Source organism: Pelmatolapia mariae, linkage group LG10_11 (genome assembly GCF_036321145.2).
Source record: "Pelmatolapia mariae isolate MD_Pm_ZW linkage group LG10_11, Pm_UMD_F_2, whole genome shotgun sequence".
Taxonomy (NCBI): Eukaryota; Metazoa; Chordata; class Actinopteri; order Cichliformes; family Cichlidae; genus Pelmatolapia; species Pelmatolapia mariae.
In genome coordinates this window covers 35623498-35637332 of record NC_086236.1, presented here as the reverse complement: position 1 = coordinate 35637332, position 13835 = coordinate 35623498, and the positions used below count along the sequence as shown (strand labels likewise).

The 13835-nt window shown below is 40.6% G+C and overlaps 1 protein-coding gene across 3 annotated transcripts in view; it reads right to left on the bottom strand.

The window, feature by feature from the left end:
- Window positions 1-7568, bottom strand: part of b3gat1b (beta-1,3-glucuronyltransferase 1 (glucuronosyltransferase P) b) — a 56509-nt gene extending 48941 nt beyond the window's left edge. For all 3 annotated transcript variants that reach the window (XM_063487807.1, XM_063487806.2, XM_063487808.2), the window contains exon 1: window positions 7356-7568. The gene's annotated coding sequence lies outside the window, so the exon portion shown is untranslated. The remainder of the gene's footprint in view (window positions 1-7355) is intronic.
- Window positions 7569-13835: the final 6267 nt, after the last annotated feature.

Here is a 13835-nt window from a genome sequence, read left to right as displayed (position 1 = left end):
CGGTGTCCTGAGAACTTCTTTTCATGGACGAGCAGCTCCTGTAGGTGTAATGTGTAAATGCACAATAGCGTGAAATTTTAGCTAAATTCTAAAGAACAGTAAGGAAGCATTAGCCTGAAATTGTAATTGTAACATTAGAGATTTGAAGCCTTGGCGGCTCTGAGGATTCATTTTCTGTCATGCTGCACTGTTACTGTATCTAATTATGCATACTACCAGCCTCCTCATAGAGTAATGTACTGCCAGCTATCAGCCTTTGGAACCTGATATAAACAGCAAGCCAAAAACTCCAACTCTACTTGGCAATCAAGTACTTTTTGGCCACTAAAGTCCTACATATCAAGGCAAATTGTACACATGCCATTCTACATCTACAGTTCAATTCAATTCAATTCAATTCAATTTTATTTATACAGCGCCAAATCACAACAAAAGTCGCCTCAAGGCGCTTTATATTGTACAGTAGATCGCACAATAATAAATACAGAGAAAAACCCAACAATCATATCATATGACCCCCTATGAGCAAGCACTTTGGCGACAGTGGGAAGGAAAAACTCCCTTTTAACAGGAAGAAACCTCCGGCAGAACCAGGCTCAGGGAGGGGCGGCCATCTGCTGCGACCGGTTGGGGTGAAAGAAGGAAAACAGGATGAAAGACATGCTGTGGACGAGAGACAGAGATTAATAACAGATATGATTCGATGCAGAGAGGTCAGTTTGTTGTGAAAACCCCACAACGCATTGTAATAATATAATTGCCATTTAAAATCATATGTACCAAAAGTAAGATGCCAAAGCAGTTGTCACACCTCAGGCTGGAATTAACTGAGAGCTCAGGGAGAGCGAGCTTGTCTGCAATACCTTTATGTAGTCTCATCCTCGCATGATGGGACACCTTCATCATACACTCTTAATAAAATCTAGTCGTTCAAAGATTTATACAGTCATTTGAAATGAAATGTGGATTTAGATTGTTGTCTGTTTTCATTTCCTCTCTATAGAGAATGCTGAACAACCTTCTTGTGCTGCCTGGGCAAAGCACGAGGCCACCCCACTGACACTAACAATGAGAAGATGAGGAGTGAAAGTGTTACACTGTCAAACAGCAACAAGACCTTGATGCAATTTAAAGAGTTTGTATGTTTAAAATATGTTTAAAATTGGCAACTGTTGTCAGCATAATATGCACCCACAAAATCACCACTGGCACCGTCTACACCTACTCTCATTCACTTTGGTTTTGGGCACACCATAATCCGATTACAGCCTCTAGTTGGAGTCCTTCTGTTAATATTCCCATTTTTTTGCTGTTTTGCATACTTGTGTAGTTGTTGATGAAGTAAAAATTTATCTGCTTGTTTTCCCCGAGGCAATCAACATCCATCAAAATTCATGTCTTATCGGTGTATCAATTAATTTAATATGGCCTTAATGAAGTAGTAATTATTTTAAGCTACTTATGTGACCATTCTTATAACGGAAATCAAATCAGCAGCCAGAGGCAAATGACAATCAGTTCCATCAAACCTCATAGTGTATACATGAATTGTAATATTCTGCAAGGCATGTAATGAGATAATCCAATTATTCTTATGATCAAAGTGAGAAACAACAAGTCTCTGCAAGCAGTTTATGCTCATTTAGCAGCTAGTGAGTTGCAGTGAAGTGACATCAGAACATGCTTGTCTGTACATCTGAAAGATAACTGGTAATATTCACTAACAGGAGATCAGTGCAGATTGGGGTGAATTAAAAACCAGTGCTGTCCCAACCTTTAAAAAGAGAGTGGTGCAATCAACATGAAGTACAGACTTAAAACAACTGGAAAAGTCAAACTATAGGGAAAAAACCACATGTATTATTCATGTGTGTACAACCCTCATGTTAAATTTAAATAAATTAGCATTCACTCACATTTCACTGAATGGAAGTTTGTCCCCACCCCCGATATCCACACATAGAGGCAATTTTATCTTTCAGTGGCTTTAAAAATAGACTCAAAACAATCAGAAGCACATATACAATCAGCCTACAATCAAGAAGGAAATGTATGCACACAGCCGCAGCCGTTTCCATTATATACAGCCGCTTTATCCACGCCACTCATCCTGATTACAAAAACACATAGATACACAATATGCATACATTAACTTGTTTACTAGTTTCCCGGTTGTTGAGATTGTTTCGGGGACAGGAGGGACTTTAAAAGTAGTGCAATAACTTTTAAGTAGACCGATCTCAGATGCCAGAATGGGTCATTTAGTGGAAGAAGGGCACACTGCTGCTCCAGTTCACCGATACTGAAGAGGGGGCTTATCCCATTCAGGCCCCGGTTCCTTCAAGTTCAGCTTTAACTGGATGTGGAGGATGTACTTGGCAAACAGACACGCTGCTGCAATGTTGTTTTTGGAAAAGCAGAATCATTTTAATGCAGCGCTATTACAGCACTACACAGTATCACAAAGCAGCTGATAAACTGCAGCATCTGTTTATCGTTTGTTTCATGTTTAATCATTTATAAGTATCTGGATCGTTTTTGAGTGTGGGAAAATTTGGTCGATTTATAATGTTATGTGACCTCAGAGCAGCTTGGTATTTAGGGGCAATAACACTATGGGGAAACTGCCAAATGACACTTTATCATGCTAACATAATGAATAACAACTGGCCTAATAATAATTCATTTATTTGTTTTAAATATGCATGAGTGGAAGAAAAAGAACAAGTTGAGAGGTGGGCTGGGTAATAAATTATTTGTAAATGTAGCAAAACTACAATATTAAAATAACAAGTCAGGCTAAAGACCCTTGAGCATTGGAGAGAAAACCCCAATGATCAGCTGATCCCCTGTGAGAATATGATACACACATGTAGTTTTGTAGTCTTGTGTAATTCTGTTGTGTTCCTGTGAATCAAAATTACTTCAGAGATGTTACATTTAATCAAATCTGAGTTCTAAAGAAAAGGGGAGAGTGTAGTTATAGGGGCTGAAAACTGCAGCGTGTTTGAAATAAACTCAAACAAGACTTGGCAAACACATCATACTGTTACACTTACAGTATGTTATGCCTATGTTTAATTTGGATGTGTGAAAATATACATGCTGTTGCTCAGTTTCAACACTTTTAATTGGAATCATCAGCCAGAAAATGTGCAATGACACAACCAATGATGAGCCAATCAGCAGTTCTCAATAACAAAATGTGCCAAATATTGTGTTTTCTGTTTTAGTGATCCATCTTGTGAACATCAAAAATTCTAGCCAAATAGCACCAGCATGTCCTGTATGAAATGTATCAGACACTGCAATACCATTTGTACAGCCTAGATTAAAATATTGCTTTGTTTCTATTTAGCAGGTAAAGTGGGTGCAGTTTTACAATAAGACCTCACAACTTTAGTGGCAAGCTGTTTGTCTCAGGACTCTCCCTGTCTAAAGCCGTGTATTGTTATCAATATAATGCAGTCATATTATAAAATCATCCCACAAAGAGCGTGTAAAAATAAAATAAGAAAAGAAATAGTCAGCTATAGAAAGACATTTGCTCACGTTCAGGAAAAGGCCCATTTTCTGTCTTCCCATGTGTGAAGCTCGTTAGCTCATCATGAATCAGCAGTATGACGTTCTGTATCTTCTTGGCATTTGGTAAGACTGAGTCACAGTCGGGCTGAACACTTTAGTTTCAGTACAAATGGAGAATGCTGCACAAATTTGAGTGTAATACAAAAGAAATGCATTTCTCTTGTATCGTCCAAGTCTTACATAAAATGCATTGAATTGAATTACAAAGCTTTCTGGCTGCTGCTTGCGTAGTCAGTTGGGTTTGTAGGTTTGCTTGGCACTGCATTGTTCTGGAGGAAGTGAGGGCTATCTAGCTTGTCAGTATGTTACTTGAACCTGAACCATACTCTGTCTCCAGTACTAAGTATGCAGTTGGTGGTTGCCATTTATAGTCAGAATATGCAAACTCAGCTCCTTCCTCCATCCTAACACCAGCGGAAATGTTTGTTTGTTTTTTACAATAATGTATTTAAATTTCAAATATCTTCAAGTTTTGCTTCTTTTTTCTTACCATAACACAAAGTTATTTTTGTAGGTTGACTGTTTTAAGGGAATTCGGGTACTTTAGCAACCTAACTAAAATAACTAGCCACTTTCAGAAAGCTAGCCAGCTACGACTCAAGGACCAAGGAGAAGGCTTTTAGGGCACAGCCTGCAATTTATAAAAGAAAAAACAAAAACAAAAAAGTGTTTTTTTGACAGTCACATTCTTACTCACAGAACTCTCAGTCAACATGCTGTCATCCAGCTGTCAATAATAAATTATCCTGTAACATCCTTAAAGATTCAGAGGAAAAATTTCCAGTGAAAATGACATAAACTATGGCATGTTTGGGCCTTAATACAATTAAAGCTAGTGCTCACACCACTTTCCAGATTTGACTCCCCATAACTTTTTTCTACAAAATAAAATACAAAAAAAGTTATTTTGATATAGTAAATAATTACAAATTTACACCTACAATTGTTCACAAAAGGACAACCAGGTACAGTGTTTGCTTTTTGAAATCGTGCCCTCACAAACTGTGGTTCATAGTTTCAGCAATGATTAATCAGGTTCATACTCTACAAGAACTATGGGGAAGCCCTATCTTGAGAGCATTTAATTATACAGAAAAGTACATGATGAAGTTGAGACAAAAAATTTTTTTAACCTTATTAACTAAAGCTGTCAACAAATTGTGAAGAAGTAATTGACCTTGTGTCAGAATGGTGGCCTGGAAAAGGCAAAGCCTCTCAAGGAAATGATAAAGCTAAGAAGAAACAGCAAAACATAAAACAACAGCAAGCACACATCTCAATAAATTTGGACCCACCACTGATAAAATAATCTTGCTACTTCGCTGACCCAGTTCCACTACACTGCTGTATGCAGCCACATATGCTGATGCCATAACACTGCCTCCACCATGTTTTACAGGTTATATTATTTCCTCTGTCCAATAAAGTGTTTCATAACTTGCTTTCCAATGGCTAAGAGTGAAAACAGCTGCACCTTACACCTTGTCGTAACCGTTTGTATATCCATTCATGAATGCACCATTTTGATGTAAACCTTGACAATAATGTGCCAGTTTCCTTCAAAGTATTCTTGAGTGCAGGATTTTTCTTCAGCCTCTGAGCTCAACATTCACTTTGTGACTGTTTGATTTTGCAAAGAGTGTCATTGTCCAAAATTCTATAGATCTATGCTCTTGCTTCGTAGTCATCGCACACAAAACTCTCACTCAGTTAGCACACTATTGTCTACACTTCTTTTACAGTGTATCTGACATGAGAGAGTACAGTTCAGAGTAAACTTCAGAGGACCTGGCATCCTGCTTCATAGCGTGATAGTGCTGGTTTGGCGAGGAACTGCTCTGTGTATTGATCTGCTCGTGCACTATTCCCTCTACTTCGTGTGAGAATTTGCCTCTGATCTGAACCAACTTTCAAGTGGGCAAAAACAATCTGACTCAAAGGCACTTTTTTTTGTAATGTACATCAATAGAGTAGCAGAGTGTGCAGAAAAAAAGCAAGCCTCCAATAGTGGTTCAAAGGGTAATGATTTACCCTCTGAATGGCCTATCCATCAGAACTACCCTTAATTCTGCTTTATACCGATCTAACACAAGTTGATGCAAACTCAAAATAGTTCAGGAGGATTTCAAAGTAAAATGTCATTCCATTAAATTTCCAGACAAATCTTAATTCCAGTGAAGATTTTTCAACAAGACTCATTTGTTTGTCAACAGGAGGTGAAGCACAAACGGCGAGGTAAATTATTGAACATCGCTACAAATCTTAGTGTGAGGATAGTAGTGTATGTATGTATACATGCACCCTATCTCCTACTTAAAAGGTTGAATCATAGTTTGCAAGAACATCGTCGCACATACAGCGATGATTAACATCTATATGTTATTACAAAAATCTTTATATTCATTCATATTCATCATCCCTCAAAGTTACACTGTCCACTTGTATTACTTGGCACATTCAGTGTGGAAATTTGTTCAAGTCACCAGTACAGCGATTATTCACACCTCAAAAGAATTATTATTACAATTATTAAAAGATTTATTATAAATCTTTTAATAATTATAAATTTAATATAAATTCTTTGGATTTTCCTGTATATTATATATATTATGTTCATATTAGTGCTGTCAGCGTTAATCTGGTTAAAATGACATTAACGCCATAACTGCGTGGAGCTGCACGGCGTCAAAGCGTTAGCGGGGTTAGCTTGTTTTAACACGATAACTCGCTAACGGAGATTTGCCGCGTTAATGCGGTTATGGCATTAACGTCATTTTATTGAGATTAACGTTGACAGCACTAGTTCATATGTTTTTACCGTATTACCTAATCAGTCTGTGTTTCTTTCATGTGACATGCTCAGTGTTTGTCGCCCATAAAATAACTTATTTCTAAACGTGCTGCTGGTTACAATAAAGATAATAATGTACTGTTAAGGTATCTGTAACTTTTTACAACAAGTTTTCCTCAAGTAGTAATCAGCACACTAATAATTTGCTCCGTCATTTGATAAATTGTTGGTGATACTTGAAACCATTAAAGCCAACTTAATCTTTAATGTCGCAAAACTGAAAGTTTCAAACCTGCAAATGAGCAAAACTGAAACACTGACTTGAATAAAACATCTTAATTAAATCTGATGATATCATTTTTTTTCAGTTTTATTTACATTTTTAGTGCAGTTTTCTTTATTTATCTTTATTGCTTTTACTGTGCTGTTGATGCCAGTGGTTAAGACACAGTTGATGGCAGTATAGTTTTATAATAGTACATCTAAAATACTGCAAGGCTTTGTGAAGCGGTAAAAGATGCTTAAGCGTTATACTGCACATCCATCAGTGCCAGTATTTTGAGAAAGACAAGTTGGCAGCTAAGACTCCTTGAATATCTTCCAAAGTCTAATTAACAGACTTAGATATCAGCAGTACTGTGCAGTCAAAGATGACAGACTGTACAAGACACGAATCATTCGGTGTCACTCTTTATTTCAGAATCAAAACAGATTTGATGATCCGTAAAAGTATAAAACAATGACCCCATTAACTCATAACTGACGCACCTGTGACCCTCAAAAGTTCTCTGTATTTGAGCTATTCAGACCACCGGAGGATTTGTCAAGATGATCTCTATTATACTTTAGTCTATAGTTCAATAAGCACTGACACGGCGTGAAAAACCTATAAACATGCAGAAAGCGTGTCTTATCTGTTGATCCTACATATTTGAAAAGACGGATGACTCAAAGGAGAAAAAATAAAAAGGGTTCAAACCTTAATTGCAGACCGGAGCTGCTCAGCATCCACTTCTCTGCGTGTTGCCTTCTCCTGCACTGCTTCTGCTTCCAAGCTCAAACGATCTTGCCAAGGCAGATTTCAAACACTCTTTGCTGCAGTCACTGCCATTCATACACAAACGCTGCATCCCTGAATGAATGAATAGAGCTTACAGGTGTACATGTCGGGAGAGCGCTGCCAGAGCTCATGGCGTGCTCGAGCGCTCACAGACTGAGACGTGGAAGAAGAGAGGGCAGCTTATTTGGCATTATCATCCCGCCCTCCCTCTGGTCTACTCTCCTCCCGTTCCTCTCTCTGTCACTGTCTCCTCTCTTATTCACCTTTTTATCCCCTGCCTATCCCCTCAAAGCAACTGCTCGGCTTCCTCTTGTCTTGCTGTAATTATGAGTGTAAGTAATTGTCTTATTCCAGCAAGAGGGTGTACGTGAGAGAGAGGCAGACACGACTTGAAGCAAGCCATCTGTGAGAGAGTATTTATATGAAACTGAAGGAGAATCTCTGCTTTTGAGGGAAGGACCAACCCCCATCCTCTCTGAGACAACGGCTACTGGCATGTATCAGAGAGGGATGAACAGCCGACTTCGTACAAGAAGAGGAGAACGAAAGAGCCTTCCGTGTCTTCGAGATCTAAGGTGCACACAATGAGGAGCTGCTGATTTAAAGAAGCATAAAATTACCTTGGACACAATTACATTTTTTGACAGTGAAGGATCACCTCTCAGGAACCCTTAAGTGCTACTTTTCCTCTTTTTGAAAGGTGTGACATTTAGAAGAAATGCTTAGCCACTAAACTTGAATCTAACCTTTACTAAATAATGGATTGTGGCTGTGAATCATGTGACACCTCAGTAATTGAAAAACAATATGAAAATTCCAGAGGCTCGCTTCGACAGTTGTAAGTCTACAGCCGTGTGCACTTTAGTTCACTCAGTCATCTATATTTATTAAATGCAAGAAAACAATGTTGCTTTAAGGAAGACATGCTCTCCAGTCTGGAAGCGATGAGGTGAAATAACTCTCCTAAAGCCATCAGTCACGTTGTGAAATATTTCCACTCTGACGCCATTTTTGCTTCACTTCACATACACACACTTCTGACTAGAAGTATTTAAACATCTATAAGAGCCGAAATGATTGTCTTTTCCATCTATTATGGCAACACACGTCCAACAAGGCTGTTGCTTAGTTTCCAAAATAAAATGTCACGAGTAGTTGTTATTTGTGCTCTGTCTGGTTGTCTATTTTCTTTTTAAAGCAGCACAGGCATCATCCATCTAGTTTCATCAAAATGAGCCTGGACAGTGCAACAGCTGTGGCATTTCAAACTTTGAATGTTGAACTTTAAAGTTTGTTCCCAGTCACAGAGATTCGTAAGTAAGACTAAATGTGATCAACTTCACTTGTCTTGCAAGGCAAAGAAGAAAAGCTGCAGTCGTTTACTGACGTTGGTTGTGTGCTATCAATGGAGCTAAAAACCTAATTGCTATTTTTGTTTTTCAGCTGTGAGGCCTCTAGTTGTCAAACCATTGTTTATAATGAAAGAAAAGTATTATATAAAAGTCAGCCTGTGGCCACTGGCTAAAACAAGTGACTGCTCTGGATTTTTCAATATTAAATATTTTAAATATTTGATTACAGCTTGTAGAGGGCCAAACACAGTCAGAATATCATTTATTATTATTATTATTATTATTATTATTATTATTATTATTATTTTAAATAATAACTCACCTCACCAACTCACCAGTAAATATATGTCTAACAGTTTTTTAATCTCACTCTTAAAGGGGAAAAAAGCAAAATACTAGTTGTGTTCAGAGAGGAAGGTTTGCGTACATACAGCGTGTTGTGTTCATGCTAGCTCAGAATAATATCATATTGCTCTTTTTAGAGTGAGTGCTGGTGGTGGTGAAGGATGGCTTTACAATTGTGAAATATTTTCAGTGCGTCTGTGTCTCTACAGTTTGCCTTGCAAGAAGAACAAGTAGGTCAAAGCGCCTAGGGACTCTGTAAGCATTTTGACAGACTTCCAGATCTCCTGGAAGTTGGTCTCCAGAGGGGTGAAGGCAATATTTAGGGCAAACCCCTGCACAGTAATCTCCTTCCTTCAGCTAATGCATTAAAAAACTGGTAACATGAAAGTATTTCAAATAAAGGGAAATAAATGCTCAATGTGATAAAGCTAGGCTAGCTTCATTAAGGTAAGACATACACATGAATCGCTGAAGCACTCATCTGCTTGTTGAGAGATGATATGCATCATTATTATTGTTTCAATATGCATTATTTGTTTTCTGTGTTACTGTAAGTACGGTACAATCATTGCATTGCTAATTCTAGTCCCTCACTAAAAGCAAAACCCACCTTGCCACTGTTACCGGACAACAGCTTGCACAAACTGGAGCAATGGTGGTAAGAGGGGCTGCATTGGAGAGAGAACAAGGAAAAGGAAGTTGCAGGGGAAAAAAAAGGCTCAGCCTTGCTGAAAGGCCGGGTATTTTGTCTCTGCATGTCTCAATGGGCAGCCCACAATGTGTGTTAATTCATCCCTCACAAAGAGCCTTGAAGCGAGGCTTTCCCAAACCAGCAAACAAATCACTTCCCTCCCTCTCCATTGGTATTCTGAGGATGATTCTCAGGTCTTTGTGTAGGGAAATGAGCAGCGGAATAAGAAACAGATTTAAGTTATAGGTGCGGTTTACTCAGGGATCGCTTTGATTGAAATACCTCACACACGAACAGAATGTCCTTGTTTTGAGTCTATATCATTTTTTTCCTGTCTATATTGAGACAAATACCACCTCTGTGTTGAGATGAAGTAGACTATTCTGCCATTAACAGTCCATTTAAGTTAAATTGAATTAGCTGTTAGCAGCCTGTGATTCCACTCTTTCATTTCATTCATAAATCCTCATTTAAAATCTGTTGTGGGAGCACTGCTGCTTAATTTATTATGATATAGCTCTAAAAATGTATTTATTATAACTGTGTGAGAAAGTGGATATTTTTAATAGGCTCTTATTTAGTGCTAATTAAGCTATCCATAAAACAATGCTAAAGGTTAACATTTTGCTAAAGTCACATTCTAGTCAGAGTCTGGTCTAGTCTGGTTTCCTGCAGCAATAAAATTATTTTAAGTTAATAGTAGCTCAGAAAACCACTGTCATCACCCCATTCATTTTCAGCTGTTTTAACATCAGTTTATTGTTTTGTTTTACTTTCCTTCACTATTATTGATTTAGTTGACACTAATGAGCATCATGAGTTGTTACTGAGATGCAGGTAGGTGACAAAGTGTTTTGACAAAGGATTCATTCAAGTTTTGGATCCAATTGCACTTTGGTTTGGGCTGCACAGCTATTTAGTCAAAAATGACTTCATTTGAGTTAGGAAATGATCATTATAGGTAATTATGATTAGCAAACCTTTTTATGTTACCGGGGAGTGACGTTTTTCACATGGGCCGTTACCAATGACTGCAAGTTTGTTTTCTAAAAGCCGCTGCAACACACTGTGCACCTGCTGCACATGTTTATCAAAAGATCTGGAAAAAATGAGAATATCATCCAGATACAAGTACACAAAATTATTCAAAAAGTCTTGTAACACATCATTAATCAAAGCCTGAAACACTGCTGGTACATTAGTCAGACCAAAAGGCATTACCAGGTATTCGTAATGTCCTCGCGGAGTGTTGAAGGCCATTTTCTACTCATCTGCCTGGCGTATGCGCACCAGGTGATATGCGTTTCGAAGGTCCAGTTTCGTGAAAATGATGGCTTCCTGTAGAGGTTCAATAGCAGAAGAGATCAGTGGGAGGGGATATTTATTCTTCACAGTTATGTCATTGAGACCCCGATAGTCAATACAGAGCCTGAGAGATTGATCTTTCTTTCCTACAAAGAAAAAAAACGGCCACCAAAGGCAAAGAGGACAGGCGAATTAAGCCCGCCTCCAGTGACTCCGTGATATACCTGTCCACGGCCGCCTTCTCAGGGCCGGAGAGGCCGACTGGTAGGCAGCTGGTCTCCAAGTAACAGTTCAATGGAACAGTCATATCAACGCTGAGGTGGAAGTGAGAGAGCGTGGTGTTTACTGAAAACAGGCCCCAGATCACCTCTGGTACGGACAAAAGATCCAAATTCTCAGGTGCCAGCTTAGAACTGAAGACAGGTGGAGGTGGTAAGGCAGACTGTAAACAGTGTGACAAGCAGGGGCTACTCCAACTCTCAATATGGCGGGTGGACCAGTTAATGTGGGGATTATGGCACTCGAACCATGGGTAACCTAAAACGACGGGAAGCTCAGGGGAGGAAAAAAAACAAAGAAACAGAAGCTTGCGATGATTACTGGAAAGAATTAATCAAATAGGTTCAGTCTCGTGAGTGACTGTGGGCAGCGACTTGAGCCAGCGACTTAATGCGGAAATTGATGGAAAACTTGGCTACCGATTGACTGCCCTGCCGGAGCTTGAGCAGCTGCCACGTAGCTTGGCCAGTGCGCAGAGATGAAGAAACACGGCCTTAAAATCCTGAACAAATTGTACATAGGTGACAGTCTCGAGAAGATAGAGGGCGAGATACAATTCGGCCCAACTCAGAGCCCGAATCATGGAGGGCACCAATAATATGCAAGATCTTGGAGGTGTCATCAGAAAACGCCTGAGGGAAATGCTGAAAGAGCAGGGAAACCTGAATCAACCCCCCCCCCCCCCCCCCCCCCCCCCAAACGACCCAGCTCCCCCTTGATCCCCCTTGGCACCAGGGCCGGAGGAGCAGGGTCGCGAAGCCAGAACTCTGCTGAACGGGTGGGGAGGGCAGAGCACTGGGGACAGCTGGAGGAACTAACCGGGCTAGAGTCTCTTGGATGGCTGTCAGGGTCATTCACCCGACCTGCCCATTGCTCATATTCCTGAAACTGATGGGTTAGGCTCGACAGAGATTCCTCGTGTCTCTGGAGTAAGACCCCGGGAGCTGGTTCTGTGCATTCTGCTGAGTCCATAAGAGTGGTTGGAGTATTCTGTTAGGTGACTCTAACGGGTGGGCTCAAGTTGCAGAAACACACAGAGGCTCAGGAAGTTGCAGTGAATGTTGTTTATTTGCAGTGATAGGGGTATTTCCAAGGGTTGGGGCTATTTACAGTGACAGGGTACATGTGGGACGGGGAGAAAACAAAACACAGAGCCAGGGCGTGTCGGAGGATTGGTGGCGTACTGGAGCGATCTAAGGAAGAAGGACAAAACAGAGTTAAGGGGGTGACTCCGAAAGCCTAGAGCAAAACGTATATCAACAGGGAGAGTTGGAGAGCTTACTTGACCCACTGAAAATACAGACGTGGGCCTTGACCTTCTGGAGCCACAGGCAGAGGCGAGGTAGATTTCTGTTTTAGATCAGGGAAAACAATCTCCAAAGCAACAGGCAGGCGAGCGGGTAGCGGGACAGGCTAGTGCAAGGAAACACAGGCAAGGAGACTGTCATGGTCTGGGTGTGTGGCTGGAAAGTTCCGCTGAAGGTCTGGACCTCCCTGGTATCCACCCATGGGCAGGGCCTACAGCCTCCCTCACCTGAAGCTGATTGAGGCAATTAGGTTGGAGATTTAAGCTGCTTGCTGACACCGCTTCCTCGCCAGTTCGTCAACTACCCTATGTTGGTAACCAGGCCTCACGCTTCATGTCTATGATTCTCAAGTGCTTTACTAACCTTGCCATCTTGTGTTCTAGTTACTCCTGGAAATTCCATCACACTGAACAACTCATCTTGGAAATCTGGTTAACCCGCCTGCTTTCAGAATCATCTCCTTGCCTCACCTGCCTGCCCTTACACCACCACGGGATCTTCACTGCTCAGGACAGCTGACACACACCACCAAACCCACCCGGACCGCACCACCTCTCCTTCAACGCTTCCATCTCCCACCTGCACAGTAAGACGAAGATTTTCATAGCTTCCACCCTCTCCAGAACTCCTCATTGGCTACCACTTTAACACTGCTCTCCTCTCTTCCAGTACGTTCCTAATCACCAGCCAGCTGCCGTTGCTTTCTTGGACCTGTCCCCTTGCTTTATCCCTCTCCCCTGGCCAAGACCGGCCGTTTTGTGTCAGAGATGAATCCTGAATACTTAGCAGATGTAGCGTCAGTCGTGAGAGTCTTTATGCAAAACACGTTTCTACTTGTGAACGCGACAATACACCGACACCAGACGTCTGCTCTTTAAAAACGCACAGCTCTTTAAAAACGCTCCCTCTGATGACGTCTGATGCGTGCCGGGGATCCCGCAAATCCCTGCCTACCTGCGCCGAAAAACAAAAACAAGCCCAAGAACGCCACACATAAACACACCAGCTCCTAATACCTACACAATAAAACAGGAAACTGGGGAACATGACACAGGAGTGAAGAAGAGGCAGATGAGAGCGAGACATGGTGGACTGGGGAAACATGGATAAACCACAAGGA